At 40.2% G+C, this 16,541-nt stretch overlaps 1 long non-coding RNA gene across 1 annotated transcript in view; it reads left to right on the top strand.

Moving 5' to 3' along the window:
• The window catches only part of LOC311241746, a 290,524-nt gene extending 277,718 nt beyond the window's left edge, over positions 1-12,806 (top strand). The window contains exons 2-3 of the long non-coding RNA XR_014620570.1: positions 6,631-6,761; positions 12,738-12,806. This is a non-coding gene — a long non-coding RNA (uncharacterized lncRNA). The remainder of the gene's footprint in view (positions 1-6,630; positions 6,762-12,737) is intronic.
• The last annotated feature ends 3,735 nt before the right edge of the window (positions 12,807-16,541 follow it).

Genomic DNA, 16,541 nt, shown 5'->3' with positions numbered 1-16,541 from the left:
TTATTATGCAAAGTCTAGGTGATAAGTGCCGGCCGCCGCGACGAGTCCAGTGACAATTGTGAACGCATTTTTGTGTCCGTGCGTGCACATCCGCGCGCACTTCTGCCTCAGTGACAAGTTACATTAACACACCCTACTGGACTATATACTTGCCCACTGCATTTTTACTCATTCTAATTAGTGTATATAATTGACCACATCTGCCCAGTTGTACAGCCCTGGCCTATTCCTATTTTATTTTTTATATATGTGCTATATTTAATTTAGTTTATATCCCATATAATTTTATTCAACCCTCCTCTACTCCCTGTACACACATGACTGTGTGGCACAGTGGAACAACAACACAATCATCAAATTTGCTGACGACAAAGTAGTGGTGGGCCTGATCTCTGCAAACGACGAGAGGGCCTACCTGGAAGAGGTCAAGGTCCTAGCGGGATGGTGTCAAGAGAACAGCCTCTCCCTGAACGTCAGCAAAACAAAGGAGATGATTGTGGACTTTAGGAGGTCGGGGGTCAGGGACTACAGCCCCCTCAGCATCGACGGGGCACCGGTTGAGAGAGTGAACAGTTTTAAGTACCTTGGAGTCCACATATCCGAGGACTTGACATGGACCACACACATTGACAGTGTTGTGAAGAAGGCACGACAACGCCTCTACTTCCTCAGGCGCCTAAGGAAGTTCCAAGTCAGTCAGAAGATCCTTAAGAACTTCTACTCATGTACAATAGAGAGCATCCTGACTGGCAATATCACCTCCTGGTTTGGGAATAGCACCGCACAAGACCGTAGCAGACTACAGAGAGTGGCCCGTTCAGCCGAACGCACAATTGGAGGGGGGCTTCCCACTCTCCAGAACATTTACAACAAGCTGTGCATGGGTAAGGCTAAGAGAATTATCAAACACTCCAGCCACCCAAACAACTGCCTCTTTGAACTGCTGTGGTCAGGCAAGCGATACCGGAGTCTCATGGCAAGCACAGAAAGACTCAGAAGAAGCTTCTATCCCCAGGCCATCAGGATGCTCAACGAACAATAACACTATGTAACAACCATCAAATGCACCCACAGCACACACATCCACACGCACACACTCACTTTAAACAAACAACTCACTGCATCACCCACTTTACACACTTTAGAACACCTAAACACACTTTATATTTATTGGTAAAGAATTTGCACTACAACCCATACCTCATTACACCTTACTGTAAATTGTACCTAAATTGTACCTCATCCCCTTTTTTGCTTTGCACTATATAGTATATTGTATATTAGTATATTGTATAGTAACTCAGTTACTTCTACTCTGCATTTAACATTGTACATATGTACATACTGAACACTTGTGCCTACGTATGTGACTTCTATTTTATACTTGCTATACGTATTTTATTTTATACTTATCTATTTTGTGTCTAGCACAGTCTCTGGAGCGTAACAGAAAGAAGCATTTTGTATTAAAGTATTCTGTACTTCTGTATGACAACTAATAAAGAAACTTGAACTTGAAACTTATTTACTGATTCTGATGTAACTCTAACCAGTTAATTAACAGTCTCTCCATCTATGTGACTCTAACCATATTTGCATATCTTGTATGTCACAAACTTAAAGGAAAACTCCAACATTTTGGGAAATTAGCTTATTTAACATCTTCCCTGGAGTTAGACAAGAAGATACATACCTTTTTTGTCTCTGTGCGTGCATTTAGCTTAGGGAACAGTCGCTCCGTTAGCATAGCTTAGCTTCATCACTGGAAGTGAGGCGGATCCGGAGCCTTACAGTGTATAGTTTGATTGATTGATTGAAAAGTTTATTAACAGATTGCAGAATACACTCCAAATACAACTCCAAAACGTTCATGTAAACATGTTGTGACCTGTGTATTCACCATGTGGAGAAATAAAAAAAAAAATTGAATTAGACAATTACGTTTTATAAGCAAATATACTCTGAACTATTTTTTTGCCCAACCACTCCTCTCTGAGCGCAGCCAGTGATTTCAACGTGACGCCGTGTTTGTTTACATTCTCATTCATTCAAAAGATCCGAACCGATTGAAGTTTATGGATACCATGACTTGAAATCCTCTTACCTTGACGATTAAAAGCCTCCCCAATTTAGAAAACAGTAATCCAATGGCTGGTATATTTTACATTACAGTACTGTCTATCTGTATGTCATGTAGTATGTCATATGTTATGATGAATTGAACCCTATCCCCCCCCCTCACAGTAAACTGTGGTGTTCCACAAGGAAGCATACTAGGTCCGCTACTGTTCCTAATTTATGCAAATGACATGTCGTCAGCTTGTGACTGCAACTTGTTCCTGTTTGCGGACGACTCAGCCCTGCTGGTCTCTGACAAGAACAAGTTACAGGTTGAAAAAACCCTCAGCTCAGAACTAAGCAAAATCTGCATATGGCTCGCTGATAACAAACTATCATTACACATGGGCAAAACAGAGTCCATTCTCTTCGGTTCAAATAACAAACTCAGCAAGACCGACGGCTTCTCAGTTACAGTGGGTGACAATATTGTCACAAGGAAAGAAGATATTACCTACCTGGGTTCCATCCTAGAGGCAAATCTTTCCTGTGACAAAATGGCATCCAATGTAATAAAAAAAGTCAACCAACGAACTCGTTTCTTGTACCGGATCTCCTCACTGGTAAACAAGAATACCCTGAAGACTCTAGCAGGAGCACTCATTCAAGGGTACTACGACTATGCTTGCACCTCATGGTACCAAAGCACCTCAAAGGCGCTAAAAACAAAATTACAAACATCTCAAAACAAACTGGTCAGACTACTGCTTGACCTTACTCCTAGAACCCACCTCACCCCTGCCCACTTTGACAACCTAGGATGGCTTAGAGTAGACGACAGAGTACAGCAACTTGCAATGGTCCTGGTCTACAAGATACACTACACGACCAAGGTACCCATGTACATGACTAAATACTTCCCAAAGGTCAGTGAATACCACGATCACAACACCAGAGGGAGCTCCACAAATCATGTTAAACCCAGATTCGGCTCAAACAAGGGACTAAACACGTTTCGCAATTATGCCACATCAATGTGGAACGCCCTACCCAAAGCTGTAAAGGAATGTGAATCACTACCCACTTTCAAAAACACTCTCAAAAAACACCTAAGGGAGACTGCAACTCGAAACTGGCCCCTGTAAATGTCCGAACACAACCCCCTCCAATGTACAGTAAATTACCAAGTATGGTCTTGTCAATAATCCAATGTACAGTGTTGTTTGTACAGTTGTACAGTGTCCCCCACCCACCCCTCCTACCCACCCCCCCCCCACTCCTACCCAACCCCCCCCCCCCAACCACCTCCAATGTACAGTCCCCCCCCACCCCCACCTACCCAATCCAATGTACAGTTTCTACGCCTAATGTATATACTCTTCTCTTTCTGGACTCTTTTTGTATCACAAACAGTACTGTCATTGCAAATCTGGTATGTCATAAATGTATAGATGTAGCAGTACTGTCTATCTGTATGTCATGTATGTCATATATGTCCTGATGAATTGAAAATGGGTGACCCTGATGTAAACAAGACGAAAGTCTTTCTCTGGTCTGCATCCCCTTAACAATTGTGTGTATTGAGCTGTACTGTATTGTACCCATTCTGCAATCTGTTAATAAAGTTTTCAATCAATCAATCATGTGGAATGAAAGGCTGTAGGCCTAGTAGCCTTCTAGCTAATCCACACCAGTCCAGCTATATAAGGTGAGTCTGGCTGGTGTGATTGTTATTATAATAACACAACACAGTTGCCTTCTAGCTAATCCACACCAGTCCAGCTATATAAGGTGAGTCTGGCTGGTGTGATTGTTATTATAATAACACAACACAGTTACATGTTGTTCTAAGGTGACTAAAGCCCTATTTGAATGATACTGTGATTATAATGTGTTTTATTTTCATATTTGTTATAGAAGTGAATATGGGTCATTTCATATTTTTGTTAAGAGTGTTTATGGAATTTAATTTAGTTTTTTGCCAAACAGAATATATATACAGTATAATAGTGTAATTTGTAACACAGTATTTTCGGATGCCTATGAGGTGAAACCAAGCAACTGCACTCCAAACCTAATGGGCCGTGAGCCAGTAGGGTTGGTCGTTACCATCTTGGGGGACTGAATTGATTGATTGATTGAAAAGTTTATTAACAGATTGCAGAATGGGTACAGTACAGTACAGCTCAATTAATACATACAATTGTTAAGAGGATGCAGACCTGAGAAAGGCTTTCGTCTTGTTTCCATCAGGGTCCCCCATTTTCAATTCATCATATGACACACATGACATACAGATAGACAGTACTGCTACATCTATACATTTATGACATACCAGATTTTCAAATACAGTACTGTTTGTGATACTAAAAAAATCCAGAAGAAGAGTATATACATTTGACATAGAAACTGTGCATTGGGGGAGGTTGGGTAGGTGGGGTGGGGCTGTACATTGGAGGTGGGGGGGGACACTGTACATTGGAATACTGACATACATTTTACATGGAAACTGTACATTGGAGGAGGTTGGGTAGGTAAGGTGGGGTTGGGTGGGGCTGTACATTGGAATACTGACAAAGCCATGCTTGGTCTTTATTGTACAACTGGGTTAGGACATTTGTAGGGGCCAGTTTTGAATTGCAGTCTCCCGTAGGTGTTCTTTGAGAGTGTTTTTGAAGGTGGGTAGTGATTTACATTCCTTTACAGCTTTGGGTAGGGCGTTCCACATTGTTGTGGCATAATTGCGAAACGTGTTTAGTCCCTTGTTTGAGCCGAATCTGGGTTTTACATGATTTGTGGAGCTCCCTCTGGTGTTGTGATCGTGGTATTCACTGACCTTTGGGAAGTATTTTGACATGTACATGGGTACCTTGGTCGTGTAGTGTATCTTGTAGACCAGGCCCATTGCAAGTTGCTGTACTCTGTTGTTGTCCACTCTAAGCCATCCTAGGTTGGCAAAGTGTGCAGGGGTGAGGTGGGTTCTAGGAGTCAGGTCAAGCAGTAGTCTGACTAGTTTGTTTTGAGATGTTTGTAATTTGGTTTTTAGTGCCTTTGAGGTGCTTTGGTACCATGAGGTGCAAGCATAGTCGTAGTACCCTTGAATGAGTGCTCCTGCCAGAGTCTTCAGGGTATTCTTGTTTACCAGGGAGGAGATCCGGTACAAGAATCGAGTTCGTTGATTGACTTTTTTTATTACATTGGATGCCATTTTGTCACAGGAAAGATTAGCCTCTAGGATGGAACCTAGGTAGGTAATTTCATCTTTCCTTGTGACAATATTGTCACCCACTGTAACTGAGAAGCCTTCTGTTTTGCTGAGTTTGTTATTTGAACCGAAGAGAATGGACTCTGTTTTGCCCATGTGTAATGATAGTTTGTTGTCGGCGAGCCATATGCAGATTTTGCCTAGTTCCGAGCTGAGGGTTTTTTCAACCTGTAAGGCTGTAACTTGTTCTTGTCAGAGACCAGCAGGGCTGAGTCGTCCGCAAACAGGAACAAGTTGCAGTCACAAGCTGACGACATGTCATTTGCATAAATTAGGAACAGACTAACGTTCATAGTGATTTTTGGGAAGGTATACACCCCTGCTGCTAGAAAAGATGTGATAGCAATGCAGCAGTTGCCTCCAAATGTGTGCTATCACCCATTTTATAACACTACCAAGCATATTTTTCAGGCCTCCTGTCCGAAATTACATGCCCCAAATGAACCATAAGGCCTATATGCATGTTTCTGGTCTCCTTTGATAGGTAACAAGCTAGGACATAATGGATCCAGTGTAAGTAAACCCACATCTATTACCATTCCAGAGTAAATGGAGATACAATGAAGGAAAATATCATATTTTTACCTTCGCCTGGTACATAATCTTAATTTAAAAGGCAATATGACCATTATAACCAATATCCCATGTTTAATAATGCAACTGAATGTGTTCTCCTACTCGTTTCTGTGTACATGTGGAGAAATTGTATTCAGAATTAGATTGAAAGGGATAAGGTTCCACTACGAGCAGAGCGCTAGCTATACTCATATAACTATGGTTATAGGATAACCGTATGTTATGATTCCTCTTGTAGTCCACAACTGAGCCATTGATATTACATTGCTAACACCAGCTAGCTATTTATTTAGCTGTGATATAATAACCATATGCCTGGTCCTGGAGTGAGCTATTGCTTTTATAAAACAGTTACCAAGTAGGCTATGGCAATATGAAAGTAAGACGCACTTAACACAATTTAAATAGTTTTTATTAGTAAATAAGAATGTTCAAAATAAAATAGTCCCTTTATCTGAACCATCAGTCTCCCCAGTTAGTAGCTAGATTAATAACCTTAGTGGCAATAATCAAACACTCTGGAATAAAGTATCCATATATGGGCATAAGTGCGTTCTGGATGAGTTGAAGAGGCTTGGGGGCAGTGACCGGGAGGCCAGCAAGCAGTGCGTTGCTCTAGTCGAGGCGGGGGATGACTGTTGTGTCTTTGGTCAGGAAGGGACGGATCCTTCTGGTGTTGCTCAGGAGGAATCTGCAGGTTCTGGTTCTGATCTGCAGCTTCTGATCTTCAGGTTCTGGTGGTCGCTGCGATGTGAGCAGAGAAGTTTAACTGGTCGTCGAGGACAACACCAAGGTTCTTGTCGGTCGGGGACGCGGTCACAGCTGCATTCTCGACTGTGATTCTTCACTTCACCCTATGCAGGTAAGAGTTTGGTTGCTACTGTTATTGCTTTGTACATGTTGCAGTGTTTGTGAAAATGCCAATGACATGCTACGTTCAATGTAAAAGCGAGTTGCCTGGTTGGATAAATAATCATATCAACAGGTCGATGTTACATACAGGCATCACGAGACCAGTTCGGCCTGAATAGTTTATTTTCTTTGTTATGCAAATAGTCCTTGGGCCAAAGCCCCAAAATTCTAGATGTGATTTTATTATACCAATGCATCCCTAGATTATGTTTTGATATGATAGACCTTTTGGTTTTGTAGCTTATTAGTGGTTATGTACAAATGTGCTGACGACAGTATTATCCTAACTCTTCTCAGTCAGTCAGAGAAATCACATGGACCCATAATACAAGACTTTGTAGACTGGTGTGATGGCTGTTTTCTGGATTTAAATGTATCCAAAGCCAAAGCAATGATTATCTCACCAAAACACATAGACGTCGCCCCAACACCCATCCACGGAGCTGAGATGGAAATTGTCCAGAACTGTGTTTGATGACAAACTTAAATTTAGCGACAACAACACAGATGTTATAATAAAAAAGTCTCATCAGCGTCTGTACTGTATTCGTAAACTAAACTCTTTTAGAGAATTCTGGACCAGAGAATTCTGACAACGTTTTATTCTTCCTTTATTGAGAGTATTCTAACCTTTTCATTTGTATGCTGGTTCACATCCCTCTGTCAAAGAGACGAGAACAAACTGCAAGGTGTTGTCAACCTTAGCTAAAAAATTACAGGCAGAACACAAAGATCCCTAATGCAGTTTCACAGTGCTCAAGAAAGTACATAAAATAATTGATGTCCCCAGACATCATCATGACAACACATCGTCCTTCATGTGTGTGTTGACCTGCTGCCCTCAGGAAAGCGCTTTAGACAGCCTGCCTGTAAAACACACAGAAGAAAGTTTGGGTTTGTACCAGAGGCCATTCAACTGGTGAATGGCCACAGTACAAGGAAAGGTCAGTTTACTAACATGCACTCTTTGACCCCTTGATTTTAACATTTTTGACGAAAGTGCACTTTTTTTGTACTGACCGAATCTATTTATTTATTGGACTTGACAAATCAACAGTGTAGGGATCCCATTCTGGCAGTGTCATGTCTCTTGTGCTTTGAAGTGTCATGTATGTCTCTTGTCCCTGTTTTGTCTTGTTTTGTCTTGAATGTGTAGAAATGCAGCTGTTTGCCATATCATGCTCTAAATTGCCCCTTGCGGGACTTATAACGTGTTTTGAATTGAATTGAATTGAATCACCTGCTGAAGGTATGGAGTGCATTTGTTAAAAAACGTAGTTTTTGCTAAATAAGTCTCCTGCCATACTTTGCTCCCCTTCATAGATTCGCTTGTAGGTTGGGTTGTCTGGGGTTTAGAGACATCGCCATGCTAACGTTTGACTAACTGCTAACTGAGTCTCCTGAACACGTAGAGACAACTCCAGAGTCGATCGGACCTTCCTACGCTGAGGTATCATAACTTTTGCGCATCTACCCCCCAACCGGTGAATGCCTCACTGTTGCGGTTTTTCTGAGGTATTATGCGGTAGGTGTGCGACAGTTATGATAGCTCAGCGTAGGAAGCTCTGATGGACCCGGGGGTGTCTCTATGTGTTCGGGATAGAGCACAATAACCTGATTACGATCATGTCTCTATCAACCACAGCCCGAGCCGTGAGCAAATTACGTGAGGGGAGCAGAATATAGCAGGGGACTTTTTTTGGATCCACCTGGAAATTTGAAAAGGGTAAAACTTTTTGCATAATAAATATAACCCCCCCCCACTTTCCCAGTTCATTACTTACATTGAGACAATTCTTTTCTGTGTAAAAGATTTTTGGAAATGTTATGTTTGAATATGCATTGTCTACATAAATATATGTTAATTTGCATATATTTCCAGAACATTAGTCCACAGATTGGATAAAGCCAGTAATTAATTTCTATACATCCCTGTTTCCTAGATTATCTTTTTATGCGATAGACCTTTTGGGACATTTTTGTTCACCGTTTAATAGTAGTTAGCCCCTCTCGCAATAAAGACCTTTCTGATCTAATCTAATCTATCTAATCTACAGACACAGACACAGAAACAGGGCTTGGGAACAGGACTGAAACAGAGTGGTATATAATATACAGCTAGAATGCATAATCTAAAGACATGTTTAGTGGACCTCAAATACCTATTTAATTTGTTGAAAAGGACTACAATATGGGACCTTTAAAACGATACCTGTTTCAAACTATCATTAAAATGTAACAACCTCAGAATGTCTCCTTTAAACAAAAGGAGATGATTGCGGTGCTTCTGAGTGATAATTCTAAATACAATGCCCTGGGAAAATCCACATTCAACCACATCCCATTTAATTTGATTCCACCCTTTTTATTTTTTATTCAACCATAATTGTTTGTCCGTCAATGTCGCAGCAAAAACAACCAAATCAAATTCCTTGTATGTGAAAACTACTTGGCAATAAAGACCTTTCTGATTCTGATTTAAGTACTGTATGTAGTGAAATTAAAATGTGTGTTCAGGGCATTGTACTTAGAATGATCACTCAGAAGCACCGCAATCATCTTTTCTTGTTTAAAAGAGACCAAGCATTCTGAGGTTGTTACATTTGAATGATACGGTTTGAAACGGATATAGTTTTAAAGGTCCCATATTGTAGTCCTTTTCAACAAGTTACAGTTTTTTACGACTGCTTTGATGCCTTTTGCACATCAGAGTTTCAATGGGCAAAACTCAAAATGCAAATAGCCAAACTGACTTTCAAAATTCATACTCTAAGATACTAAATGCTATGCTTACATCTAAAGTACAGAACTCTTAATACAAAGTGCCAAACTCAAAATCATATGCTCCATTCTCAGAATACAGCCACCTAATACTACATCAATGTTCAATTGCTTATTGCTACAAAGACAGATCACTAAATCAATTCAACAGGTGTTTGTACTAATGCCTCATTACCTTCAACAACCTTGCCCAGTTGAGTAGCATTGCAATACAATAAAGCAATGGAGCAAGTTGGTGCAGCTGAGGTTGGCAACGAAGGACAGGGTCATGGACGGAGTCGTGGTCAAGGAGGCAGAAGAACATCTGTCTCAAATGAAATTATAACCACAATTGTTGACGACGTAATACAGTAAAGCGAGGTCTAACACTGGCTGAAGCTGGCAGGGTGGGGCAGCCAAACCTGAACAGGTCAACGGTGGCAATCTGATTGTTTACAGTAAGAGAGATAATCCGTAAGTCAATATGTGTAATTTACTGTACAGTAACTGTATATTGAAATTACAGTAATTGTGAAATTTATATTGTTGTCTGTTACAGTATATTTCATAAATACTGAAGGTGTGGGTGTGAATATGTTTTGTAATTGTTATCTTTACTGTACATTAGAACTGAACGAGCACCACCAAGTGGAGGAGGTGGCCGTCTTCTCTCTGTGCAGCCGGAGAGGGCACTTGTAGACATGGCGGTCAGATGTGACGTTGATGAAATTATTTAGCCAAATGGCGATTTTTTTTTACAATAGTTTGTTTACTGTAACTGTTTTTGTTTTTACTGTAAAATACAGAGCTTTACTGTATGTATTTTTCTTTACTGTAACAATTACTGTAAACTTCAAATCAAATAATCTTTCAGAAAAACACAAGCATTATACTGCAGTCTATCACAGGGGTTACTGTATGAGGAAATTACCATTGCATAGTCTCTTTTGGTAACAAGTATTCTGTGTTTGACCGCATTACTGTATTTGATAATGGCCGTTGTATTTGAAAATGCACCAATAAGTAAACTTTAACGATGCACATATCCACTGTTCTGGTGCTGTGATACTGTAAACTTTTGCATAATCTATTCTCTGATTTGACACTGGTATTTTACGGTAATTTTGCATGCTGTATTACATTTTGAACCCAACATGTGCAGTATAGCATTCTGTGTTACTGTAATAGCTGATAACGGAGTCTTTGAAAATATCCAGTCAATCAGCCTCACGACTATTGGGTGAACATTGAAAAAGCACCAAGTAACCCTTTTTTACTGTACTTTATAATAGTTTGTTTACTGTAACTGTTTTTGTTTTTACTGTACAACACAGAGCATTACTTTATGTATTTTTCTTTACTGTAATGATTCAACTACAAATAGTGTAATCATATATTTTGTTTGTCTTTCATAAAGACACAAGCACTATACTGCAGTCTATCACAGGGGTTATGAGGACATGACCATTGCATAGTCTATTTTGGTAACAAGTATATTGTGTTTGACCGCATTATTTGATAATGACCATTGTATTTGAAAAGTGCACCAATAATTAAACTTCAAAGAGGAACATATCCACTGTTCTGACACTATGATACACTTTTGCAGGACATATAATCTAATTTGGTTCAGTTGTTCACTTAACTCTTTCAATGCCATGCCTGGTTTTCCGTTTTACCGCTTGAATGCCACCATCCGCGCCAATGTTAACGTTAATATCGCCTAATCTATGTTTTAAATTATGGCTATGTGTCTAATCTGCCCATCGCATTATCAAATACTATTTTCCAGTCAGTGCTGTGAAGGCAGATTCTTTTTTTATCGCGTCGTTTCCGTTTCAGAGCAGTTAGAAAAGCCCCCGTTTTGATATAAAAAACAGCTCATTCTGGAGCATTCTATGAAAATCGTCTTTTAGTGGAATATTCCACAACGTTGATATTCGTCGGCCTTTTTATGAATCGTTTTCAAATAAACGCTAGATGATCAATATTATACGTGCACGCACGCACATTACGGCCGCGCACTGATAATCGCCCCGTTGATTTCCTCTCGGACTTTTACAATGAAACCGAAAGAAGACATTTCACAAAACAGCTTATAACTTCATCAAACTTACTCCGATTATCCTACCACTGATAACACAGAGTCCTTACCTGACATCAGATGGTATCCAACTGGTATATTCCAATTCCTGATCACCATTCGAAAAAATCGATAAGTGTATGGATCCAACGCGACACAGTAGATCTCTATGATCCGCGGGGATCTGAGGCTCCAGAATGAACTGTGGTAACCCCGGCTGGATCAGTGAACTGGAAAATGTGGAGTACCGGATTTTTTTCCCCATTCATTTTCATTGAGTCCATTCCAAAATCACTTATGTCATCTGGGAGACGACAGGGGGCGCTTTTTTCCACAGTGATCGTCGGCGCCCCTCGGCTATACTCGGGTAGGCTCGGGTGATGCAATAATTTTTCAGATCGCAAACAAAAAAAAAAAAAATCCGAGAAATCTCGTGAGTGGCTAGCAACCACCTATAAAAAAACACGAGAAATCTCGTGAGTGGCACTGAAAGAGTTAATTGTTGGAAATATATAATGTTTTGGTGCTGTTATACGCTTTTGCATATACTATTCTCTGATTTGACACTGGTATTTTTATTTTGCATGCTATATTGCATTTTGAACCCAAAATGAGCAGTATAGCATTCTGTGTTAAGAGTTTTGCTCATTGAAACTCTGATGTGCAAAATGCGTCAAAGCAGTCGTAAAAAACTGTAAAGAGGTATTTGAGGTCCACATAAACATAATCTAGGGATGTATAGGTATAATAAAATCACATCTAGAATTTGCCCACCCAGATGGTGCCAAAAAAGTTTTCTTAACCAAATATACAATCTATTAACTGAGTAAACCTTACGCAATATTCATCATTGATATTTGGATACTTTAAATCTGTATGAACTGAGTAGTTGGTATCAAATTAAATAAGATCGAGCAGCTCCATGCATTAATTGAATAAACAACAATTTGGTACAATACCAGTATGGTATTGTTTAAATTGTACAGCTTTTTGCAGCTATTTTTTTTTGTCAGGGAAGTCCAACAATTGTGGACCTGAATGTGCCAGTTAATTGTAATCCTCTCTCTCTCTCCTTATGTCTAGTCAAGCCAGGTTGTGGAGGAGAGAGACGGGGATGAACAGGCTGTAGACTACTTTGCCCGTCCTGAGCCTGCTATGATGCAGGTGTTTTTACATCACCACCCAAAACAAGATTCAGCCAAGAGCGAGTAAGTACACTGGTCCACTTGCACTGGTCCACTTGTCCATGGCACTTACTACTTACTAGGAATGCACCGAATATTCGGCCACCGAAACATATCGGCCGAAAATGGTTAAAAAAGGCCCTTTCGGCATTCGAAAAAATATCACAGAATGTCAAAGAACTGGGTTACGTTCGTAACCTAAAGTGTTGTGATGATGTAATCAAAACACATTTCATTAGACACAGACCAGCTCGGACCTTCAATTGAATTGAAGCGAGCAATGGGCTTGGTTTACCTGCATGTATTTTTTCTGTTTTCGTTCCTGTCATTTTTGTTTCTCTTTCTTTCCCGGGATGCGCCCCGGGCCGATGTAACTATTGGTTGAGGGGTGCAATATAAATAAATGTATCATATCATGTGAAAAAAAGTAGTAGAACGCGCTCGCCTCACTAGACTTGACACTGGGTGCTGTAACCTCTGATACTATATATAAAAAATAGGGAAACAAGTCCAGGCACGCACTCCAGGTTTTTCACATTTATTGGCAGCCTGAAATCATATGACATTTCGGTGTGAACACACCTTCTTCAGAATGGCTTGCATGAAGCATGAAGGGTAAGTGACCAAGTTTATACAAGTCGAACAGGAAGTGACAACATAGGAAGTGACAACACATTCCAACAAGAAATCTGAGTACAAAATACCACTTACAAGCACAACCTTTTCAGAAGCATGTAAATCAAAAAGATATATCTATATATATTATACAGAGTAGGCCTACATCTTAAACTACTGAAATATAAACACGCATGACCCATAGTAGCCGTCTTTCAATTATAAATATAAAGAATGATAAATGAAAATAAAAAAAATTAATAAACAATCGAATGAAATGAAATAATCAAATGAAACTTTTTCCTCATTGAGGCCTCTAGGCTCTAAACCAGTGGTCACCAACCTTTTTAAGCCCAAGATCACTTTATTTTTTTTGGTGAGGGCAAGATCTACCTATTGAAGCGTTGAGAGAAAAAGACAGCCAAGATTGTACTTTAAACTAAATTACTTTTATTTGCCTGTATTCTAATAACATGCAATGCTTTGGTCCAACATTAAAACGTCAAGTGCAGTCATCTTATGCAGCATCACTTTTCACATCAAAACAAAAGTAGAACTGTAATGTGGACTTTCTCATATTATTAACATTGACAAACATATTTACAATTAGCATTTTATAAAGTAGAACTGCAATGTGTACTTTCTCAGTCAGTGCTAAGTGCAGTCAGTGCTAAGTGCAGCATCACTTTTCACATCAGAACAAAAGTAGAACTGTAATGTGGACTTTCTCATATTATTAACATTGACAAACATATTTACAATTAGCATTTTATAAAGTAGAACTGTAATGTGTACTTTCTCAGTCAGTGCTAAGTGCAGCATCATTTTCACATCAAAACAAACGTAGAACTGTATGTGTACTTTCTCAGTCAGTGCTAAGTGCAGCATCACTTATCACATCAAAACAAAAGTAGAACTGTAATGTGGACTCTCAGGGTAAGATACAAAAATAAATAAAAAATAATCTATTTTTTTATTTTTATTTTTTATTTTTATTTTCATGGAGAGATCTACAGGGACAGTCTCAAAGATCGACCAGTCGATCAAGATCGACGGGTTGGTGACCACTGCTCTAAACAATCCAGAAAGTGAATATAAAAGTTTTCCCTTTGTAGCAAGAGCCTGGGCGGAATCACCTGTAATCAGGGTGTCCGCGGATCCTTAAAAAGTATTAACACATTGTCCGCCAAGAACGGCGTAAGTCGTTATTGCCCGCCATGCATTGAACGCCAACAACGGCGTAAATCGTTTTTGGGATCAATATTTCATTTTTTCGCCATGACATTCATAATTCATCCAGCCTCCCTCCGGACTGCAGCGGCATCCTGTCTAAGATTGCAACGCCTCAATACCGCCGCCTGGTGGATGGTCGGGCGAGTTACACTCGCGTCCAGTGGTGCAGTCGTGGTCACACGCGGTTACACGCCGTGTTACTAGATGATCACTGAGGCAGAAGTACGCGCGCACAAAGATGCGCTCTATCCATTCGTTGTGCACTAAGTACCCGGCCAGTGGCCACCCATAACAAAAGCACGTCTTCAACCACGCCCCCGCCCGCAAATACAAACAGATCATTTGAGTACACCCGGCCACCCATAACAAAAGCGCGTCTTCAACCACGCCCCCGCCCGCAAATACAAACCGATATAAACAGATCATTTGACAACAGTATCATGTTCCTACCTGCAACGCAACCTAAACCAACGATGCCACCGCCGCTCCCCAAGAGAAGAAAGTTGCAGCTTCAGAATCAGCTTATCCAAAGCAAACTTAGTTTCGCTATACCTGCACGACCTCCAACGCCCGGGTACAGTACAGTACAGCTCAATACATGCATACAATTGTTAAGGGGATGCAGACCAAGACTTTCGTCTTGTTTACATCAGGGTCCCCCATTTTCAATTCATCATAACATACACCAGATAGACAGTCTTGCTCTCTTAATATGCTGGTTAAATCGGCTGTCTTTAACCTGAATTAGCAAACAAGATACAAAGCATTCAGTTGACTAATTGTATATGTTCTAATGTTCTCTGTTCTAATGTTCCTGCTACCTTTTTCAGCTTCAGCAAAAAAATCTGTTCTGTGCGCATGCACGTACCGGCGGTCCGGCGCGCGCGCGTGGCGTGTTACCAGTTCCCATATTACGACTGCACCACTGCTCACGTCAAACCGGAAGTGGCGATCGGCACGTCGAGGAAATCCCTCCGGCAGTTATATCTTGTTACGTGGATCCAGACAAACACTCGAGTGCATTTGGATCGCTTTCGAAACGCAATAATCGATATGATTTCGGCGTTTATTGCGCCATACAAACCGGAAATGGATCTAGGAGATCGGCGTCAAATAATTGGGATATTTTCCTCCAGTCTTATCGGCGAACGGTAGGACACTAACGTTATTTTCAGCCCGATTGTCCATTTCCTTGTTTGCAATCAGTCTGATCAATATATCAACCCATACTAAATAAAGCCGTTACTGACGATCAAGGAATTATAAACGACCCCCCCCCCTTTCCATCACGCATGATTAAGCATAATGTATACCGATCATATGCATTTGAATTTTTTTATATAGCGTGTATAGGAAAGAACGCCAATTGATAATCTATCATATGCGTCAGGGCCTATAACTAACGTTTTTGGAATTACAGCAGAAAAGCTTAAAAACATACTTATATTCTCGAAGGTATTAACACAACAATGTATGAATGAAAAAATATAACGTTCCCACATCCTGAACGATAGATAATCGATGTTGAATGGGCCATAGTAATGTCAATATAGCTACCGTAATTCCTCTAATAGTAACCGGGTCTCAAATACAAGCCGGGTCTCTATTAATGGCCGGGTGCGCTCTTGAGCTAAGCAATTATAAGCCGGCCTCCTAATACAAGCCGGGTTACTAATATACTGAGCTGCATACTGAGCTAGTTACTTGATTTCACTTTGAAAACGTTGAAATGACCAGTGACCACCTGTAATTGCACTGTTTACTATTTCATACAGTACTTGGTTTCAATAAATGAACCCAGTACATTTTACTGGGTTCAAACTGACACAAAATGTTGATTTATTCATTATGATCC

The sequence above is a fragment of the Notolepis coatsorum genome (genome assembly GCF_963971535.1).
Source record: "Notolepis coatsorum genome assembly, chromosome: 15".
Taxonomy (NCBI): domain Eukaryota; kingdom Metazoa; phylum Chordata; class Actinopteri; order Aulopiformes; family Paralepididae; genus Notolepis; species Notolepis coatsorum.
The sequence above is the reverse complement of the archived record's forward strand: the minus strand, read 5'-3'. Positions and strand labels throughout refer to the sequence as shown.